Here is a 23,269-nt window from a genome sequence, read left to right on the forward strand (position 1 = left end):
CCCTCTATTCTCCTAAACAACATAGAATATTTCCTCTGTTCATAGACAACAGATATGGTTAGTAGTTTATATGTCCTAAATAACAGTAGTTAAGTCCTTTCCTAGAGTTTAAGATATGGTTTTTATTTAGAAACAGTCATTTTCCATTTCAATTACCCCACCCCTGTTCCCTCTCCCTTCCATCCTCTCATGCACCCTACCAATTCCCACAACCCACCCTACCCACTCTCCAAGGATAGTGAGGTCTTCCATGGGGTGTCATCAAAGTCTGTCATGTCATTTGGGGGAGAGCCTAGGCCCTCCTCCATGTATCTGGGTTGAAATAGTATCCCTCCATAGGGAAAGGACTCCCAAAGTCCATTTGTGAAATGGGATAAATGCTGGTTCCACTGTCAGAGGTCCCATAGACTGCCCAAACCTCCTAACTGTCCCCAAATTAAGAAGGCTTGGTTCTATCCAATGCTGGTTTCCCAGCTTTATGACAGGGATCCATATGCTCTCACTAGGTCAGGTCAGCTGGTTCTATAGGTTTCTCCAGCGTGGTCTTGACTCCTTTGCTCATCCCTCCTCCCTCTTTACAACTGGATCCCAGGAGTATGACTCAATAATTCGCTGTGGGTGCCTACTTCTGCTTCCATCAGCTACTGGATGAAGGCTCTAGGTCGGTAATCAATGTAGTCATCAATGTCATTATAGGGGAAGGGCATCAAGGCAGCCTCTCTACTACTGCCTAGATCCTTACTGCCTAGATCCTTATTTGGGGTCATCTTTGTGGATCTCTGGACATTTCTGTAGTACCAGATTTCTCTTTAAACCTCTACTGGCTCCCTCTATTAAGGTATCTCTTTTCTTGCTTCCCTCTATTCCTTCCCTGACTCAGTCTTCCTTATCTGACTTGTCTCCCTGATCCTTTCTCCCCTTCTTTTTTTCCTATCTCCCTCTCCTCCCCCCTGCGTTTGCTCCCAATTTGCTCAAGGGTTCTTGTCCCTTTATTCAGGGAACCATGTATTTCTCTCTTGGGGTCTTACTTGTTTCCTAGTTTCTCTGGTGGTGCGGATTGTAGGCTGGTAGTCCTTTGTTCTATGTCTAATAAACATATATGAGTGAGTACATACTATGTCTTTCTGTAACTGGGTTACCTCACTCAGGATGGTTTAAATGCAGTACATTTGCACAATGGACTATTACTAAGTGGGGAAAAACAACGAATTCTTGAAATTCATAGGCAAATGAATGGAACTGGAAGAAACCATCCTGAGTTTAAGATATTTTAAAAACTGATGTTTAACTGGGTTTGTAGTACCAGGCATGGATTCCTTTCAATGTTGAAGGACAAGAATATAAACAGAGAGCAATGAATAGTAGTTGCACCACTATTACAAACATGGACATACCTTGCCTGACAGTTTGGTATTATAATTCACAAGCTCCACAGTTTGGTAAGAATATTGATGCCTCTTCTGTCCATCAACCTGAGTGGTACTTATCAACACTACAAGACAGACATCAGGGAGGAAGCTTGAAGCTCAGTTATAGCTATACCTTTGTTTCTTTCCATTTTACAATCAAGGTATGTGATGTCTTCAGCAGCAGTTGCCTCGTCTTCCAGTTCTAGTGGACAACCAAGAGGCAAGAGCCTGAATTGTTTTAAGGGCCTTTGAGTCCTAGCTGACCAACATTTCATGAGGAGGTATTCCCACATCTGTTACTGAGATTTTGTTTGCTAACCCAAAGCTTACAGGAGCAGCACTAGCCAGCCACACAGGTTATTTCCTAAGGAATCCTCTTTTGTATTTATTCTTTGATTGGTTACAAAATAATAAATTTCTATGTGTTTTTCTTTTGCAACCTTCATATTTTACTCTCTCCCTCTTGCTTTTTATCTCCCTTGTATCCCACCCCCAGCCTTGCTTCAACCTTTCTACCTAGATTCTCCTCTCTCTACATTCATACCATCTGCATTCTGCTATCCTTCCTCTCATAAGACATGCCTTCCTCCCTCGCTTTCCAGTTTATTTGAGTCTAGAGGTACTCTGAATTTTAAAATGACTACAGATTTGAAGCTAATATTCACATACAATTGAGAATATACAGTTTATTTTTCTGAGCCTTGCTCACCTCCTTAACATAAATTCTGAGCCCCATATATTTACTTGCAACTCTTTTTTACAGTTTTATTTGCAGCAAAATTTCATTGTGTATATATACCACATTTTTCTCATCCACTCATCAATAGATATACATCGTTTTCATTTCCTAGCTATTGTGAATACAGTGACAGTGAACACAGATAAACAATTTCTTATTTGTTTTTTTGTAAGTTTTTGTGTATTCCAGATGTTAATTTTCCATCAGATGAATAGATGACAAAGATTGTCTTCCATTCTGTAGGCTGTTGATTTAGCAATGGTTCAACATATACAAATACATAAATGATTTATTAATCATATGGATTTAAAGATGGAAGCCAAATGATCATCTCAATAGAAGTAGCAAAGGAATTTGACAAAAAATCTGATGATCCTTCAAGATAAAATGTCTTGGAGACCCTAGTGATGGAGAGAATAATTAATGGCACACTGATATTATATATATATATGTATATATATATATATATATACATATATATTATATATGACTCACGTGTGTGGAATGATTGAGTTTATCTTTAAATTTGGGTCAGCAAAGCAGTTACTATTTTTCTTTCTTTAAAAAAGTCATTCTGCTTTCTTTGAACAAAAATGAGTGTTTTTTCCCTCTTCTTCCAGAGAAGATTAGTAGAACACATGTGGGAAAAAAGGTACCCCTATTTGAGAGGTTTTTAAGGACACTATTTTGATCTTACAGGCTTAACAAGCAGCTTTTTTATGCATGAACAAGCAATGAAAAGCACTTCCTTCCATGGATGACCCAGAAGTCTGAAGAGATTAAGCATCTTCAACTCAGAGGCATTCTGCCCACTATGAGTAAAAGTGCAGAATCTATGGAAATAGAACTCCTGGCTGCATTGGAGGAAAGTCACACAGGTTTCAAGCTAATAAAATTAATAGGAGTAAAGGCATTTGTTCAGCATCATCAGTTTGGGAAATTTGCTTAAAATTGAGGTAAACTACATAATGAATGAATGTGTATCAACAGATGCACACATGGATACACACACACATATACACACACACTAGTGTGATTTTATTTTGGGATGTAAATTCTTCAATCTTCTAGATATTTGGAGCTGATTGCATTTGACTCCAGAATTCTGGTTGACTGCCCTTCAGAAAACATTTCTTATGCTTCCTTAATTTTTAAGCAGTTGTTTTGTATAGATAGTCATCCCAATGTCTTCCTATTCTCCATTTTGCTGAAGCAAAATTGGGACAAGGCCAAGTTGGATGATTCAGAAGACTCCAGCAGAGATATTCTCCACACAATACAGTCACTGTACTTCTGGAAAAAGCACTGGTGGCTCATTTAAGTTTATGTCCAAGTTGTTATTATCTTGATTGTCAAATTCCAAAATCATCTTTATGCTGAGCTGGAAGAATATTCATCTACACTTGATGCTAGGCAAACTAGTTTAGCAAAGAAAAGAAACTGAAGTAGATTATATTCAACCAACAGCAAAACATTAAATCATAAGAAATGAATTACAAGTATCTAACAGAAGCAATATCTAAATGAAGGATATGTCAGACGTTGACAAGTCAACTTAAAACAGTTATCTGATGGAATTTGATTTTATAATTCATTGATCATTCTCCCTACCCAGAATATAGTTTCCCCTCTCCAATAGAGAGTTAATGGTCAAGATGAATCTTTTGGCTGCAATAGTTTCCCAAAACTGAAACAATGTTTATACTGTTGATCCAACCTAAATGCTATCACAAATGTGACTTCAGTATAAAAACAGGAGTGAGAAGGATGATGCTATTTTATTGGTCCATAATTAAGCACTGGCTGTCTGTAAGCCTATTTGTAAGTTATGTGGGGTTCCATTCCATATTCACAGACAAGTAAAAATTCACAGAAGTGACAGAAGTGCATTAAGATTATTGAAACTTTCATATTCAGCATTAATTCAACAATAGAAGTAGTAAGAATTCCTGATGAAAATTTACAAATATTTATTAAATAAGAGGCAGAAAATAATCTTAAAAGGAGGATAAGCAACTAATTAAAACTTAGTCATGAGTCTACTCATGACTCAACCACAAATATCATGCAGATAATAGATAGTGTAAATACCTGTTCGCTACCACTTTTGGTGGTAATGATTACCTGCTAGCAGCTAGTTTCTTTGAGCCTCCTCTTTGACACTGATGGTGTGGAGTCACATCATTTCCTACTCCACAGGACTAATGGAAGGATTGCACATAAACCAGTAAATCAAAGGACTTAGCAAAAGAAAGTTTTTAAACATAAAGCTTAGGTGACTTTCCTCCCAAACTCTTAGTTACATGAATAATAAAAAAGAATATTTTATCATATTTTTAAGACCTTCAACACCTGGCACTTGATAATGACTCTGTCCTTACCTTTCACCATTCTCCATTGTATCAGAATTATAGTGGCCTTGGACTCTAGCTTTCTTCTTGTACACTAAGAATTCTGTCCTCATGACTCGTGCCCTCTTGTTTTTCTGGAGATGCCCCTCCTTAGAACACTCCAGAGGAAAACTGCTACCACTGTATCTCAGTCCAATGTTTTACCTCTTTAAGGTAGCCTTTCCTGGTATACAAAATGAAACGTGATCAGCCCACATCCCACACCTTTACTCTACCACATAAACCTAGCTTTACAGGTATCAGACATGATTAAAAGATAAGTTACACATCAAAGCAGGATTGATTCAGGCTCCATATACTCCATTACTAGCAGTCCTCTCTAGGGTCACCCTCATAGGTTCCAGGAAGTTTTCACTGTGTTAGGTTGCCGTGATGGGTTGATATCACTGAGAGGCCTGCTCTTTTCTGCAGGGAAACGAATTAGCAGTGGATCTGAGTGAGAGGGGAAGTTGGGTTGGTGGAAGGAGGGGAGGGAGGGAAGGCTGCTGTCAGGATGTATTGTATAAGAGAATAAAGAAAAAGGAAAAAAGAGATCATTTTCATATATAAAAAGATAAGTTTCAGATAAAGACAAAATTATGACCTTCTTAAGGAACCTAAAATTCAGGTCTTAAAGATTCAATACGATTTGTAAATTAGCAACTAGACAGAGAAGATAATTATTGTGAAAAGCATGTAAATCAGACAAATTTGCAAATACTGAAATGAGTGTATAGATGGAGATTAAGTGTGCTTTTGAAGGGCATAGGCCAAGGCAGGTGAGGAAAGGAAGTCAATTTGCAGAACTGGCAGATGTGGAAGATTAGTTTGGAGTTGCTCTCCAATTGACAACACACAGAACTGAAAAGTGCTCATGAGCAACAGAAATATGGCTCCAAATGTTCTCAGTCATGCAGAAGTTTCTACTGTAGCATACCTTCTCTTCCACACACAGGAATTCGTTCATTTATTCTTTGTAACTATCTGCCCCAAACTCCTCACTTATCTTCCCAAGTCCACTGCTATCCACAGATCTCAGGAACAGAGATTTGTGAATGAGTGACCTGAAGAAGGCTATGATGTATGTGGTGCTATTCGGAATTGAATTTTGCTTGATTACTATTGTCTTTTATTGTTGTTCTTTTCAACACACTTATAAAAGAGAATCTTCGAGAAGAGGGGACCCTCAAATGTAAACAAACATTTAATTCAGATTTTTTTGTAAATAATAAAATTGTGGGCTACAGTGACCTGCTGGAATTTGTTGGCAAAATCAGACCTTGAATATGCTTTACTGAGACTGGTTGCAGGGTTTTTTCCGCAAACTGGATTACTTTTGTTTGTTTGTTAAGTTTGAATAATATGCAACCCTTTCATAAAGACTAAAAAACCTAGAGAAATTAGAGTTGTGAGGTCAAGGTCCTTGTACAGCGTTCAGTTGGAATCTATCTCTATCCAAACCGTGTATTGATTTATAATTGGTAGAGTAGTAATTTAGGCCACCATCAGAATGAAAAGTGAAAATCAAATGAAACATCATCTAAAAAAATCACTGAGGATATATCCATGGAGTCTAGTTTATGAAACAGTAAATCAAGACCATGATCTTTGAGGCAGTTTGGCTGGCACTGAAGCCATCTTTTCATGATCATCCCTTCAAACTGGCTTAAACTCTACAAGTGTTTCCATTGCTAAAAACAAATACTGTAAGGCTAAGAGTATAAAAAGCCCAGTTCACACTATATCAAAAATGTTTTACTCTAACCAGAGACTAAATCGAATATATACTAAGTATAGCTCCAGGCAAAATATTGTATTTGGAAGGATTCTGTATGGAAACAGAAATAATCAAGTGTGTGTGTATACATATGGAAACACAGATATGAAGATATATTTATATATATTTATATGGATTATTGTATGTGCATACTGTTTCCCGGCTGGTGCTATAACTTGTTCAGAAGAAAGTTATATGACAAATATTTATTATAAATAATTGATTTATACTAAGTTTAAAATGTTCATAGAGCCGCAGTTGCCTCACTAGAGAACAGGCTGAACCTATGGTATTACTACAATGCTAGTTGGAAGACAGAAGATGAAGTCTTCAATCAGTGTTGTAAGGGAAGTTGGTGTTTGAACTTGAATATAAAGGCCAGAAAGCCCGAGCTCAGACTTTCAAAAGAGTTTCTTCTTGCTTTGACAAGGTCCTTCTTTTCATTATGTTCAGGCCTTCAGATGTCTCGGTAAGGCACACTCACACAAAAAAGGGAAATCTACTTTACTGAATCTTATTAGCTGAGGCTAATTCCACCCCAACCACACAGACTTATCTATAATAGTGTCTGACCAAATATCTGACCACCTTATGTACAGTGTAGTTGACATATAATGTGACAGTATGTGAATAGCCATAAAGGTAAAGTTTAAGTCCTATGAGTGTTTAAAATACTGTTCAGGAAGCTTCTTCTATGCTGTTTAATTTTCAAAGTAGAAGAAGACGCTATGTAGATAGCTGAGAGAAAGAAGTTACTATCATTCTTACCACCTGTAAATCCTGAGAAGGTCAATAAAGACTGACATATCAAGAGATGATTATGGGTGGAATAGTGGCATGGTCAGCTCTACAGAGGGAAACACGGGCTTGGTAAATCTGGCAAATAATGCATGGTTTGAGAACTCACAGGCCTCAGAAATGAATGTATAATTCTTATTCTGTTAATATAAAACTGACCTCTAAATTTGCATCTCTATACCCATAGATCAATGCAGTTCTCAAATATCATAGGAAGTTGCTTTGTGGAATGGGTGGTGGAAAAATGCAAAAACACTCAGCTGGTCCAAGTGCAAGGAATAATTGTCTATGGAATGTTCAACCATGGATTCTACATCTATATAATTTCCCACACACAAAAGATTAGGAACCATTGTGGAAAAGGAGGTGGAAAGACTGTAACAACTAAAGGTCATGGAGGACCAGAGCAAAGTGGTGTGTCTTGTTTTGCTTGTTTTTCGAGACAGGATTTCTCTGTAGTTTTGGAGCCTGTACTGGAGCTTGCTCTGTAGACCAGAGAGGTCACAGAGATCCATCTGCCTCTGCCTCCCAAGTTCTGGGATTAAAGTCATATAAAATCACCATCAGTCATCCATTCCCTATGTTAGCCTCTTCATCAGACATCTGATAGCTAACTATTCATAATCAACATGGACTTGTTTGTTGCCTGTTTTACTTTTTGTATCTGCCTCTATTCTCCCTTCTGTGGCTGCTTTTATGACCTTAAAACTTTCTGTCTATATCTTTAAGGGATTTTTTTCTTAAACTGTATAATAAAAACCTGTATTTTTCAGTACATCCTTCTAGAAGGCACTGAGCCTTTACAGATACTAGCTTACTACTATCACTTCATGCCAACTTGCAGAAAAACAAAGGATTTATAAGTTTCTTCTATCGTATCTTTGTTTTCCAAATCTCAAATATGTCTTACATTACCCGTATTCTGTCAGAATTATGCCTCCCATACTCATGGTTCCCATATGAACAGAATGATCCTTCAGGCCTTTATGCAATATGACATTTACATTTTGCTTGGTTCTAAGTATTACAGACTCATTTGAAACTCTTCAACCAGGGTCGAATCTCCAGATAGACTAATGCATTAAGGTTAGAGGAGGGGTGTCATTTTGCCTATAGTGCACCTTTGTCTATAGCCAGAGATATTTTTCCTGTAGTATGTTGGGTCAGAAAGAGGGGTGTTGGTGATAATGACTCTAAGTAGGCTGAGTGCAGCCATGCTGCTAAGCTGTCTGAAATGTACAGAAAATGTTCTATGACAAGAAAGAAGCCACACAAAATGTCAACAGTTACAGGGGTGACAAAAATAGTCACATAGAGCAAAGAGGGAAGACAATTCTTCAAATTCTATGTGCTTAAAACTTCTCAGTAGACCTACTGGTTTACGCTGCAGCAGTTGCATTATAAAAAATTTTATTCTGCTTCTGTTTTCTGCCTTGGCTTCTAGCATCGAATCCAGGAGTTTGTGAAAATGATGAAGCCTTCATACTGCACACTGATGGGGCTGTGAATGAGTGTGGGAATATAACACCAGGTACTAACTACCAGCTCTGAATTTCCAAGAGGTCTGAAGGCTGGATGTCTTCCCACACCTACTTGTGTGCTCTTATATCTAGGTCAACAGCAATGTTCCTATCAACAGAATTCAAAATCCAACTTCATGAAACTAATGCCAAGAAAATTTCAACAGAAGCCTACTCCCTTTTCCCTGCTCCTTTTGACACAGTTTGTATGAACACAGTAATTAGGCAAAGGCAATGATTTGAAGGCACTGGTTTTAGTTTTGTATGATTTATTAATTATAGACAGCAAAACCACAATAAAAGACAGAAATTTTGGCTAAACCCCTGATACAAAAATTGACAATATCATATTCAGTACTAGGTTTTAAAATTATTTGTTGACTTGGATTTACTCTTTATGTTTTGAATACAGAGATTTCAACATCAAATTCTCATTCTGGGCTTCATGGTTTTCTCCAGTTAGCTCACAGTTTAGCTGCAGACACTCTCTATTTATTCTGTATCTTCAAATGAAGTTCTGCTCTATTCAAACCATGATAAAATATAAAAAAAATACTCAATGTGTTACCTACCCTGTGTCTTTCTAAATTATATGACTTGTGCAACAGAAGAGACCCATCTGAAAATGCATGCTCCAGTCAAGGAAGCCAAATACTTTTTAATAATTATATATATACATATATGTATATATATGAACTTAAATTTTTATTAATACTGTTTATAATAAGAAAATAATTCTCACAAGGTTGGCACACCTAAGCTCCCCTACAAAGACATATATAAGCAGATTACAGACTGGTGCTAGAAATTTCCCTCTCCATACAAACGGAAAGTTTGTTCAACTGTCAAGATGTTCCTGGCCTCTTTTCCAGTTGCCTGGTCTTCCAATGAATTCTGCAGTGCACAGGGAAGTCAACATCTATAGTCATTACATCATCATCAGTCATTATATCAGTACTACAGGATTGATTCATGTGGCTGTAGTTTTTCTCTGAAACCCATCCTTAATAAGATAATCTTCCTCCACAAATGTGAAAATCGTTTCCTTTGCATGCTTGGCATTGTGAATGGCCCTTATTCTCCTGAAATCCTCCTGTCCTTCCAAGTCTAGCATTTCTGAATCCCCACTGGTACAATATTCTTTCATCTTACACTCTCTCCTTGAAAGGATACTCCATCCTGGTCCTTGTAGACAAGACAAGATACCAAAGGGCTCAAGGGCATTGACTTTGGAAATCAGACATTTCTTACTCCATTCACTAACCCCTAGTAGCTGTGTCACAAGTTTTTTTTTTTTAGCTTCTTGGCCTTAGGCTGGGTGGTGGCTGCTTTTGCTAACATGGCTTCCATTTTCCCATCTGGGAAAATTACAAACAAGCAAAACACCCCAAGGACTATCAGAACAAGAGTTGGTCTTTCTCTTTTTTCCAAGCAAAGTTTTATCTAGGAAAGGATGCTTCCTCTAGGGTTAGTGATTATTTCCATCATTTGGCAGAGTGCCACATGGCCACCTCATATTATGAAGGATTTGGGATTGGTTGATCCTTTTGCCTATTTACAAGGTCAGAGGATGAGAACATGGTGGGGAAGGGAAGGTAGTCATGCTCATGGATTCAGCCTCTGCTCGGCCATTTGAGAACACAGTCCTCAGTGGGAATTCCACCAACAAGAAAGTCTGAATTTTATTCCTTTATTTATCTCATTTCAGTGTTATCACATATTTAAAATTATATGGCATTTGTAAGATGGATTGTTTATATTAACTATCAATGATTAAATGAAATCACGTATGAAGAAAAATGGCTAAAAATGATTCATGCATGACTTGAAAATATTAATAGTAATTAAAGAAACACGAAACATGAGGCAAAGTTGTTGTCAAATGCATTCTGTTTGTACAATGATCATGATTAAAACTTGGTAAGAAATCAGACCAAAAAAAATCCTGAAATTACTTCCACCCTGAAAGCTAAGGATGATTTTCTTTTTTATTTATTTAAATTAGCAACAAGTTTGCTTCACTTGTCAATCTCTGCTCTGTCTCCCTCCCCTCTTCCCCTGTTCTCCTACTCCCCTAGCCCCACACCCAATTCCCTCTCCATTCCCCAGGGAAAGGTATGGACCTCCATGGGGATATCCAGAGTCTGTCATTTTGTTCAGGGCAGGGCCTAGGCCCTTCACCAAGAGTCCAGGCTGAGAGAGCATCCATCACTGTGAGACAGGCACCCAAAGTCCATTTGTATGCCAGAGATAAATACTGATCTACTGCCCAAGGCCCCATAGATTATCCAGACCTCCTCACTGACAACCATGTTCAGGGGGTCTGGATCAGTTCCATGCTGGCCTCCCAGGCATCAGTCAAGGACCCAAGTGCTCCCCTTGGTCAGGTCAGCATTTCCTGTGGGTTTCACCAGCCTGGTCTTGGCCCCCTGGTCAGGTCAGCATTTCCTGTGGGTTTCACCAGCCTGGTCTTGACCCCTTTGCTCATCATTCCTCCCACTCTGTCACTGGGTTCCAGGAGTTCAGTTCAATGTTTAGCTGTGGGTGTCGCTGGATGAAGGCTCTAGGATGGCATATGAGGTAATTGTCACACTCATTATCAAGGATGGGCATTTAAGGTAGTCTGTCCCCTATTGCTTAGTTTGCCAGTTGGTGTCATCCTTGTAGATCTCTGGATTATTTTCATCTTATACATCTGGGGGCCCTTGATCAAACACGAAGCCTTGAGAAGCAGCTTGAATGATAGGCACCACTGAAAATATGTGAACACTAAGCATGAACAATTCTTCAGTTTTTGTTGTTATTTTTGAGACAAGATCTCATTGTGTAGTCAAACCTGGTCACCAACTCATGATCCTCCTGCCTTCCTCTTCCCAAAGGCTGAGATAATAGGCAGGCACTACCATTCACCGCCTCTACAAGATACTTATGTAGTATTAAATTCAAAGGGTTCTGTTATTTAAAAAGTTTCAGTGAATTCACCAATATGTTTAAGAGCTTGCCTTTGAAGTTTCCTAACCCAGTAGGGAAAGACAGAAATACACCTTTGCAAAAACACCTGTTCCTTTGTCACAGCATTGCTGGCTGGGATAGCAATGAAAAATAATATAGGGTAAACTAAGATTCACTTATCTCTCAGCTAAGCTGTGTATAGACTCTTGGGGAAAGCATCACAGATTCAGATTTAGAGAGGAGAGCATTTGAATAAATTATCTAGTGACAGGGCATAGTCACATTGTTGGATAAAAGAATGTTTAAATCTTTTTCTCAGTTTGTGCTATTTTAAAATATTGTTTTCAAATAATTACTACATAACTATAATTTTGTAAATAAGAATTCTCTTTCTTCACTATAAAACAAATGAGTTAATGTATTCCTCAGGAGAAAGCTCTCTAGTTTGGTTACAACTTAATTCAAAAGTACTATGGCTTATAATGTGTGGGTCTCATGGTTTGTAATGTGAGTTATCTTTTTATTGTTTTGTTTTTGCAATCCAGGAAATTTAATTCCAGGTCTCACACATGCTATGCACAATATCTCCACCACTGAGCCCTAGGGAACTATGGTGCAGTCATTCAATATGCTCCACTCTCAGGCCTCATCTATTCAGCTGTGGCCATTGGCTCACCATAGCAGGAAAGGAAGGGTAGGCCTTCCTCTGGGAACTTTTTACTGCCTTGAGTAGGAAATGACTTTGGTACTTCTGATCTCATACCATTGGAAGGAGAACTTTATGGCTCTTGTCAGTGGTTGGATTCTGAGAAGTACAGTTCCTGTGTCTGCTAATGAATCCTAATCAGTATTAGCAAAGTTTTCCACTTAATAAACATAAATTTCAAAAGGAGGGGTGTGTAAGAGCAAACATTATGCATTTATTTCTTTCAATGAACTAAGGCAAGAATCCAAGAGCATTATTACAGGGACAGAATGAACTTTGAGTTCCAATTATTGCATTGTCACAGGAATGTGTTCCCTTGATGAGGCAGAATCTATAGTATTGGCAATGGGTTATCTTGAAAATACAGACCTTTATGATACCAGAATCTATAAAACATATGAGATGGTCAGTACATAAGACAGACACTCTCGTTTCATGTAATTTTGCTAGAAATCTCAACAATGTATAAATCAATTACTGAAATTAGATAGATTGTGTATTTCTAACAAAATGACAGAAGTTGCATATTTGTCAATAGCATCTATAAGAAAACATGGCGATAGTTGTATTATGCTCCATTTTTATGGTGGGGTAAACTGGACAGTCATAAACAATTTCTGTTTGATATTTTAAAATACGATGGATAAAACATTTTGAAAATAAAATAAATACTTACAAATATGGAAAGATTTTGCTCATTATTGAAAGTATCCTAGAATATGACTGACACAATAATTTATACCACTGACACTGATCCAAACAGGAATGTTAAAAGCCCTGAATAATGAAAGGCCATTGGATAATTAGTGGGTTGTACCTAACATTTGTCATATACATGTGCGTGTATGCAAGTCCATTGTCAAGTCTTTGATTTGGATTATCTTATTTGTGCAAAGCAGCTTTGACTAGTGACAGCTGAACTTAAATGTCTAATCTGAACTACATTAACATCATGTTTCCAAAAGGAGCACCCAGCAAAGGGAGGTGATGTATGAGTACAGAACAGCAGGTTAAGAGATGGGGTAAAAGACAGAATGGTCCACTGGTTGCTAGAAAGAGAAATGTAGTAGACAGTAAAGTCCAAATTATGACAAAATATAACCATTCATACAGAGAAGGGTCATTTACTGAACACGAATGTGGTGGTTTGAAAACAAATGTTCTCCAAAGGGATTGACACTAATGGGAGCTGTGGCCTTATGGAGTAGGTGTGGCCTTGCTGCAGGAAATTTGTCACCATAAAGGTGGGTTTTAAGGTCTCTGATGCTCAAGCTACACTTAGTGAGAGAGGCCACTTTATTTTGCCTTCAAGTCAAGATGTAGAACTCTCAGTTACATCTCTAGTACCATGTCTGTCTGCATGACATCATGTCCTGCCATCATGATAATGACTAAACCACTGAAACTATAAGCCATCTCCAATTAAATATTTCCCTACATAAGAGTTGCCATGGTCACAGTGTCTCTTCACCTCAATAGTAATCCTAAGACAATTAATTTTAGAAATTTCTTTAGTCATTAAAAACTAAAAATTAAATAATCATAGAAACAATAATATCACAAATATTATATGGTTTTTAACTTTATGACCCAATTTCATACAATCCAGTAACTTAACAAGTGGCTCTGGTCTGATTATGTTAAAGTTACAAAATATCTTCTTAAGTTTCAACATCATTTTCATGTATATTTATCATGTTTATAACATATAACATTAGCTCTAATTTCATAATAAAATTCAAATGTACAATATATCAAAGATGATCCTGGGTACGGTAGATGGCTAAAGTTTATTCAGTTTGCTAGTCTGGGGCTTTATGCTAATCTACTACTAACTATCCATTACTCCCCCCACCATTCCACTCTTTCATTTTATTAATTTAACTATTTGATATACTCCCCACCAGTAGGATTATACACCATCTTTCTTTTCTCACAGGTTTATTTCACTTAGCACAATATCTTTAGGGTTCATTTCTGTTGTCACATACAGCAACTTTTCCTTTTATAGCTGAGTAACATTCTTCCATATCATGTATCATGTCTTATCAGTTATTTTGTTAGTTGGTGAACATTCAGGTTTCCACATTCAAGCTATTGTTGACAGTCTTGCAAATAGTATCATAGTGGTAACAATATCTCAAGCTCATTTCCATTATTTTTTAATAATTTTCATTTTTTTGAGAATGTCATGCATGAGCTCTGTATCTACCTACATTGTTCCTTCTCCTTCCTCTACTCCTAGCTATTTCCATATCCCCTCTTTCTATCCAAAATTCACAATCTTTTCTTTAATTTGTATTGTTGCATACACACATGTACACACACATACAACCTACTGAGGCCATTTAGAATTACTCATATGTACATATCCGAAATGGGATGATCACTTGGAATTGGATAACCTATGTGACACCTCATCCCTGAAGAATATTAATTCTCCCTCTTTATTTAGTGGTGGGATAATGTGGAATTTCCCCTTGTCAGATTAACATTTCAGCTAGTGTTTTCATTATGTTGATCTTGTCTAGGCAACCATATTGTTTATATTTTATGCATATGTTTTTTTCTGTCATGTCTGGGGAGATACAATCTAGCAGTGGGCACCCTGGGATACAATCTTTCACCTTCTTTAGTGTAATTTTTCACTTGAGCTTTAGTAGGAGTTGTTGCACCTGTATCAGATGCGGCTCTGCTCCTGGCAGTCTCCTCTGCATTTTGATCAGTTGCAATCCTCTGTAATAGTCTCTGTGATTTGCAAAAAGAAAAATTTTATAATGAGGACTGAGAACTACACTTCTCTGTAATATAAAAAATAAATACTTAGAATGCAATCAGAGATTGGTTTAGGAGAATGGCAGCAGTAGTTTGTATTCTCATGTCTATGACCTCTCCAGCCATGCGTAGTTGACTAAGCATGAATGTCAATCACTGTAGTGGTTTATAGGCACTCCAGTGGGCATAAAGTCAATTACTCCTCTCCCCCCAAAGCTGGCATAACCTTCTGATGAAGAGCTAGTCCTCAGGGAGGAGGCTTCCAGCTAGGTACCACTGTCTTTTGATAAATACCCCAACATGGGGCTGCTGAATTATATGTAGCTCTATTTGTAAATTTGAACAGAATCTCTGTGCTGCTCTCCTTGGAGTGGCTGCATCAAGCTGAGTGTCTTCCAACAGTGTGCAAGGCTCCCTATTTTTCACGTTCTTGACAGTACTTGTCTATTCTTTAAAAAGTCATTTCGAAAGGTGTGTATTGGATTTTATCTATATGTCTGTTCACTATTTTTGTGTCTTTAGAGAAGAAATGTTTGTCCATTTATAATGAAAATTTTGTATTTAATTGCAGGGATTTATTTATTTTGGAGATGAAGTCCCTATCAGATGTATGGTTTGCAGTTGTTTTCTCCCATTCAGTAGATTGTCTTTTCACTGTTAATTGCTTTCTTAGCTGATTAGGAGCTTTTCTATTTGGTGAATTATTAAATTATACTTTATTGTCTTTTTTATGTCCTAAACAACAAAAGAAATAATTGCCAAGAACAATGCCAAAGATGCTTCCTCTTACATTTTCCTTAGGAATTTTATAATTTTTCGTCTTTTTATCTTTTACTTCTTTCGTTTTTTAATTATAATTAAGTAACTTCCCCCTTCCTTTCCCTTTCTCCAAACCTTTCCGTATACTACCTCCTTGCTCTTTTTCAAATTCATGGCTTCTTTTTTATTAATTATTGTACATTTATAAATGAATATACATATATTTATAAACACATAAATACAACCTGATAAGTCTGTAGGATGTTATTTGTATATTTTTTGCAGAGCTGACTATTTGGTATTGGATAACTATGTATTCTTTCCTGGGGAAGACTATTTCCCCCATTCTCAGAATTTCTTTGTTGCCTATAAGTTTTTGTGCAGAGTTGAGGTCTCTTGGTCTTTTCCCAGTCCCATTTAGCAAATCTATTGTTCTTGTCCTTGCTTATTTTCTGTAGGTAGTTATGTTGCTGAGACTTTATGGGTGTAGCTTCTTTCTACATTTGACTTTGAGACATTTTGACACTATTTTTAAATGGTATAAGATAGAAATGTCATTCTTTTTTTCCTGAGGTACATAGTTTTTGTAGCATCACCTGTTGAAGAGGCTGTCCTTACTTTAATGTATATTCATGACACCCTTGTCAAAAATTAGCAAATCATATATATTTCGATTCACATGGTGGTTTCCATTTCATGTTCAATGTCCCTCATTACTCTATGCCAGTTGTATACTGGTTTTGTTACCATTGTTTCCTAATATATTTTAAAATCAGAAAGTGTGATATCCCCATATTTTAGGTCCTTTTCAAAAGTATGTATTAGTTATGTTTTCTGTTGTGATAAAATGACATGACCAAAAGTAACTTAATCAATAAAGGGTTTATTTTGGCTATGTCCATTATGGCAGTGATGGCATGGCTTGATGGTGGGTTCCATTTTCATCCGCACACAGGAATCAGAGAGAGTGGGGAGTAAGTGGAGGCTATAAACCTTCAAAGCCTTCCCCCAGTGATGTACTTCATCTAGCAATGGTGCACCTCTTGAAGGTTCCAGAACTTCTCTGAAACTGCGCCACCACTGGAGACCACATGTTATAGTACAAGAACCTGTATGGAATATTCCTCATTCAAACTTCTGTAGACAGTGTAGACAACTGTGGGTTTTATGGATCCATAAAAATTTAGAACCGTTGTTTCTAAGTTTACAAAAATATCATTGTGGGTTTGCCACAGATTTCATAAAATCTATAGCATGTCTTTGAGAAATATACAAAATTTAATATTTGCCTTCTAAACCATGAGTACAAGATATCTTCTCATGTTTGCTTTGCTTGATAATTGTCATTTTAAAGTTTTTAGTATATTTCTTTTACCTCTTTAGTCCCTTAAGTAGTTCATGCCTTTTAGTGTTATTGTAAATTGGATAACTTTTCTAATTTTGTTTTCAGATAGATCATTCATTTTCAGTATGTAAAAATGCAGTTAATGTTTTGTATGTTGACGTCATACCTTAAAACTTTACAGACTTCATTTGGTAGTTCTAAATTTTTTTCATGAAATCTTTAGAGGCTTAGATACACTAAATAATTTCATCTGAAAACATAGTTTTACTTCCTTCTTTATGATTTGGATGTCTGCCTGCTGGTCAGTCTTTCTATCTTTGTTTCTTTGTTTCTTTCTTTCTGTCTGTCTGTCTGTCTTTCTTTCTTCTCTATTTGCTCTGGCAATTAGAGTTGACTGAAAGTAGCAACACTAGCTATTCTTGCCTTGTTCTTGATATTAAAAGTAATGCCTTTTATATATTATGACATGAATTGTGGGTTTTACACACTTATTGTGTTGACTAATTTCCTTCATACCTAGTTTCTCACGCACTTTATCACAAAATTATTGAATTATATGCAATACCTTTAATATATCTTTGCCGGTTGGTTTTGTAAGCTTGATACAAACTTAGAGAGAAGAGAAAATCTCACTTAAGGAAATGTCTCCATCAGATTGGCTAATCCATCAATGTAATCCACCATATAAACAAACTGAAAAAGAAAAACCACATGACCATGTGTGTGTGTGTGTGTGTGTGTGTGTGTGTGTGTGTGTGTGTGTGTAATACATGAATAGGGAGAATACACAGCTGGAGCATTCTCCCAGGAATGCTTAGAAGTATAGAAAAATTTTATTAGGAAAGATGACTAACAAGGTCCATGAAGTTACACTAAAAGACCCAGAAAATTTTGTTCTGAGTTCCAGGATAAAAAAATAAGACATCATCTGTGTGTGTTAGTAAGTAGTTGCTCTCAGACTGGAAAAGACAGGGCTAAGAATCCATAGTGGGATTTTGCTATAAAATATTCTGAGGGTATAAGTGATGAAGGCCTACCTGGTGAAGAGGTACAGCAGAAGTTTGCTAGAAAAGGAGTCATATTAGAGGTGCAGACACTGGGATGGAAGGTTCAGTCAACCCACTGGTGCAACAAACTGGAATGCATTTGTATAATTTTGCAATGACTCAAAGGAAAGTAAAACTAGGTGCTTTGAGTGAAAAAGTGGCAACTGTGAGGGTGTATGAGATCAGGACTCTGTTGGAGGTTGGGCAGGTCTTGTAGAAGGAGAGGCAGAAGAGCATAAATAGATGGATTGCTAGATGTGACAGTGGAAGAAGTGTACTGACACTCTTTTGGTTAAGTTTTTTCTCTGTATATTGCAATAAGAAACTGATACCAGTCGATGTCCTTGGTAGGAACAGCAGTGCAGAAAGCCCAGTAAGAAGAAAGCACAAAGCTACCAATTAGAGAGAGGTTTACTTGGCTCACAATCCCAGATTACACTCTGTCATCAAAGAAAAGTCATAGAAACAGGACCTTGAAAGAACTGTCCCAGTATATCCAGAGTCCAGAGCAGAAATAAACAAACTGTGCATGCACAATAGTGCCCAGCTACCTCGCTGTATTCTTCTACCATCCAAGATCCTATGCCCAGGAAGCGGTGCCAACCACAATGGGCAAGTACTCCTGTTCTTCAAGATAATCCCCCACAGACTTGCTCACAAACCAACTTAATGAAGATAATCCTTCATTGATACTCCTTCCCAGGTGATTTTGTATCTTATCAAGGTGACAATTAAAACTAATCAAAAAGAGTTAAAGCATTTACAAAGAGTTCTTGATAGAACTCAGGGATTAGTAAGTAGCCTGGTGGCATGTCTTCTCCTGCCCTGTCAATCTACACAAATAAAGTTCAGTTTAATGTCGTATGACTCTATCAGAACATTCTTTCCAGGATCAATAAACAATCCACGTACATTAAACAATACACATTTTCTTTTGTGTTCTCCTAACACACAGTCTTAGGCAGTACATGTTTTATAATTGAAGAACTGACCAAATGTCAATTACAAAAAAATATCTTCAGTTTGCTTGTCTTCAGTATGTGTACTCTCTTTGTCATCATTGTTAAGTGAATTCGATATTTTAGCTGTCTCCTACTTCCCTTCATATTAGCAGAATCTGGTAAAGCAGAGAGAGTCATCAGCTCAGCTCAATGGAGAATGCAAATAATGGATTGTGTGAACAAAATGGGATTTAATTTTCATAAAAAGAATATCCTAAGGCAACTCTTCAATGCAACCATCTCAGAATCTAAAGTTTGCACTCTGGTTATTTTATCTGTTTTCTTCCAAAGTGACACCTGTTCTCTTCCACTCCATGTCAAACTCCTGGAACTGCAAAGTATGTTTACCCTTCTCTTTTGGCATCTGGTTTCTTGTTAAATTTTGCCAAAAACGAGGCACCAAGAGACTAGAAAGCAGAGGAGGAAAGGACTACGCTCATTTTGGCTCTGATGCATCAGCAGTTGCTCCAGTAGCTGCTGGTAGTTGTAAGAGCAGTGGAGACCAGATGGCTGAGCATTTATTACGGTGAGCTAACACTTTATGTACTCCAGCTCTGGCAGAGGTAGTACTCTTTGGAAGTTCCAGTTCTGTGAGTTGGAAAGTGTATGTAAATGGGCTCTGTTACAAGGATGGCAGTGGTTTCTTCACTTCAGAATGACATCTTTTATTCTTACAGCCTTCTTTCATTAATTTCCAGTTTCTTATTACCTTCTTTCTGTTTGAAATAGTTGAGCTGTTTTTATGCTTTCCTGTGTAGTTTCTGACTAATGTTTAGCTTCTCTAGAGGACATCCCAGGAAAAAATATGATCACAACAAAATATTACAGGAGTTGGAAAAAATTAATTTTTAACTAGTGAAAAATAGATAGTTATAGGCATGGCCTGTTTCATTTTTCACAATTAATGTATTACCCTTTGGCATCCAGGAAAGAGTGCTTCCTTATAAAATGAGGGTTATGTTCTACTTTCTTTTCATATTGTTGTAATAAATTACCCTTAGACAAAGCAGAGAAAGCAAGTCAGAAGGAGATTGAAGCAGCTGGTCACATTGTATAAAAAATTAGGAAAAGAGAGCAATGAAAGAATGTGCTCAGGTCACTTGACAGTTTCCATACAGTCCAGGATCCAAGCATAGGGAATAGTGCTACCCACAGTGGGTGACCCTTCTCAACTAAATTAACCTAACAAAAATAATTACCATAGCAATGACCAGTGGTCTATAAACCATGTGATTCTATATCTGATCAAGTTAAGAGTTGAGATTAATCATCACAAGTTGGGGTAGAGTTGGACATTAGTAAGTCTGATCACTTTGGTGGTAATGTTAGCTTAACGATAGCTCAAGGGTAACAAAATTGTTCCGTTCTGGATGAATGGAGCTTTGCATAAACTTAGGGTCTGACAGAACCAGCATCAACAGGGGCAGACATCTCAAATTAGACTCAGAATCTGTGTCTATAGTTTGTAAATTTTCACATAAGTAGCATTTCATACTTCCAAGTCTCTCATATAGAAACTGGGGCCTTACTTGGAATGGAACACTTGGGAAGCATTCAAGAACCATGAACACTCAAATTCTAGCGCATCCTATCTAGCAGATGGAACTTTCCATGCTTGATTAAGGAGACAGACTTGCCTGGAGACTGCATGAAGCAGTTGCTACTCAAAAAGATAAAACATTCTCCCAGTTTCACTCCACCATCCCTACTCACTTCTAGCCCCTTCAGTACAGGCATAATACAGGAGTCTTTAGCAGAGATGTAAAATAGTCCAACCAGAACTGTGCTAAGTAGAAGCTCAAAAAATAGAACCATGATCACATATCTAGAAAAGGGAAAACCATCACATTATCTTCTGACTGTTTCTAGATAGAAGCGGCTGAAATTTCTTTTTCTTGTCAGCTTGTAAGTCAGAGCCATCACGACTGTATCTGTAGCATGAGGAAGGCACCCTCTTGGGACAGTGAAAGGGTGATGATTCCTGTCACGTCTCCATTTAACTGCCCTGTTTGGCAAATGCATTCCAGAGAATGACAGTGGAGTATCATAAATCAATTAGGTGGTAATTTAAATTTACAGCTGCTGTTGTTGCTGTTCCAGATGCAGTAATACTTACTTAAGCAGCTCAGAGAAGCCCTTGACAACTGACAGGCATACCGATCAGTGTAGAGATGTACATGCTGATCAGTCCATCAAGTGGGGCTTTTCCCCTTCCATATTAACACCCAAGACTGCCAGAAGCAGTTTGTATTTTCTTGCAGGCAGAGTGCCCTATCATTTCTTCTCTTAGACACAGCACAGAATGCAGAACTTTGACCCTTTTGGACATCCGCAGATCATTCATGACATTGAAGAGCAACACAGGACAAGTTTCTTAGAAATCTCGACAAGGGCTAGAGATGTCTTAGCCATTAAAAGCCAGACTCACAACAAAAAATATGAAAAAACTCCAATAAGACTAAATTATGCCTGGAAGTGGGAAGAAACCATGAAATTTCAAGTCCTTGTCTTTGGAAAATACCTGTAGGTTTTTATGTCTGAATGTTAGAGCCGTTCTCCTCATAATTAAAGGAAAGTTGTCTATTACTAAAAAGAAACATGAAATAAGCACATGTATGCACGCACGCGTGTACACTCACACACACACACACACAATAATAGTTAATTGAGGAACTGGGAAATCTTTCTGTTTGTGATTGGAATCTATGGGGGATTCAGCTATAGGAAACTGAAAAGATGAGCTGAAGACCTGCTTGGAAAGGAAGTTAGGGCTTTATCCATTTAGGCTGTAAGAAATGCCTTCTTATGCTGACTATTCTCTTCAGTCCCATAAAAGGATCCCACTCTTCTCCATCAAATATCCTGCCCAAGTGTTTTGCAGTGCAGCAATCAATCTTGATTTCAGAGGCATAATATTAAATGTCTTGAGAATGATTTTTATGAGGAAATAACAACACATTGTTTTTATTCTGTCATAATTCTAAACAACACGAAGCCATTATTAATTGTCAAGTCATTCTATAAAGGCAGAAAAGGAAAGAAGAAGATGTACCAGAAAATCACGATAGGCACAGAGAGGAAAAGCCAGTCATAACCATACATCCCCATTTCCACTGGAAGTTCATGAATAGATTTAATAGCTTGACATATGATATGTTCCCGGACACTGACACTCTAAACAAGAAATAGAGATGGCACAGCAATGAAATATTGGCGATGCGATTTCATAAGTGATAACCAGACCAATTCTCTGACCCTGTAAGGAATTTCCTCTGGCCTCCCTGGGTACAGCAACTTGTCTCAAGCAGCACTTAACATTGCTCCAGGACAGATTGAATGATAGGGAGTGGAAGGGAAGGAGACCTCATGTGTCAATGTCTGGTTCCTTCATGGTCTAGTTACTTCTTGAGAGAACTCTCACTTCCATGCCAACACCTTCGTTTCTTGATGCTCCTTAGACAGCAAGACTCCCTTAAATGCCTGTGATATGTGAAGCCCAGAGGAAGCTTGCCTCACTACCATGTCACATTCAATCACTCTATTTCTCAATGGGGTTTTATAAAATTAATGTTTTGGGGTGTCAGAGAAGAGGCCTCGGCAATCTGTGGGCCCTTAGAGAGTAGATCAGTATTTATTCCTGGCATACGGATAGACTCTGGGAGCCGATTCCACATGGAGGGATGCTTTCTCAGCCTGGATACATGGGGGAGGACCTAGGCCCTGCCCGAGGTGATATGACAGACTTTTAAAATTCCACATGGAAGCCCTTACCCTCCCTGGGTAGCAGAGGGGGAATGGAGTGGGTGAGGGGTTGAGAGGATTGGGGAGGCCAGGGGAGGAGGGGAGGGAGAGGGAACTGAGAGTAACATGTGTAAAAAGTTAAATAACAATAAAAAATTAATGTTTTTTGCTTCTCCTCTATTACCCTGGCCATCATCCAAGGGACTAGACCAGAGACAGATGTTGCAGAACTGTTTTACCAATGTCTTTGCTTCCCTAGTACAGCATGGGTATTTTCCCTGATTTTAGCTACACCTAGCTGATTTTAAATC

Source organism: Mesocricetus auratus, unplaced genomic scaffold, assembly GCF_017639785.1.
Source record: "Mesocricetus auratus isolate SY011 unplaced genomic scaffold, BCM_Maur_2.0 Super-Scaffold_15014, whole genome shotgun sequence".
NCBI classification, from domain to species: domain Eukaryota; kingdom Metazoa; phylum Chordata; class Mammalia; order Rodentia; family Cricetidae; genus Mesocricetus; species Mesocricetus auratus.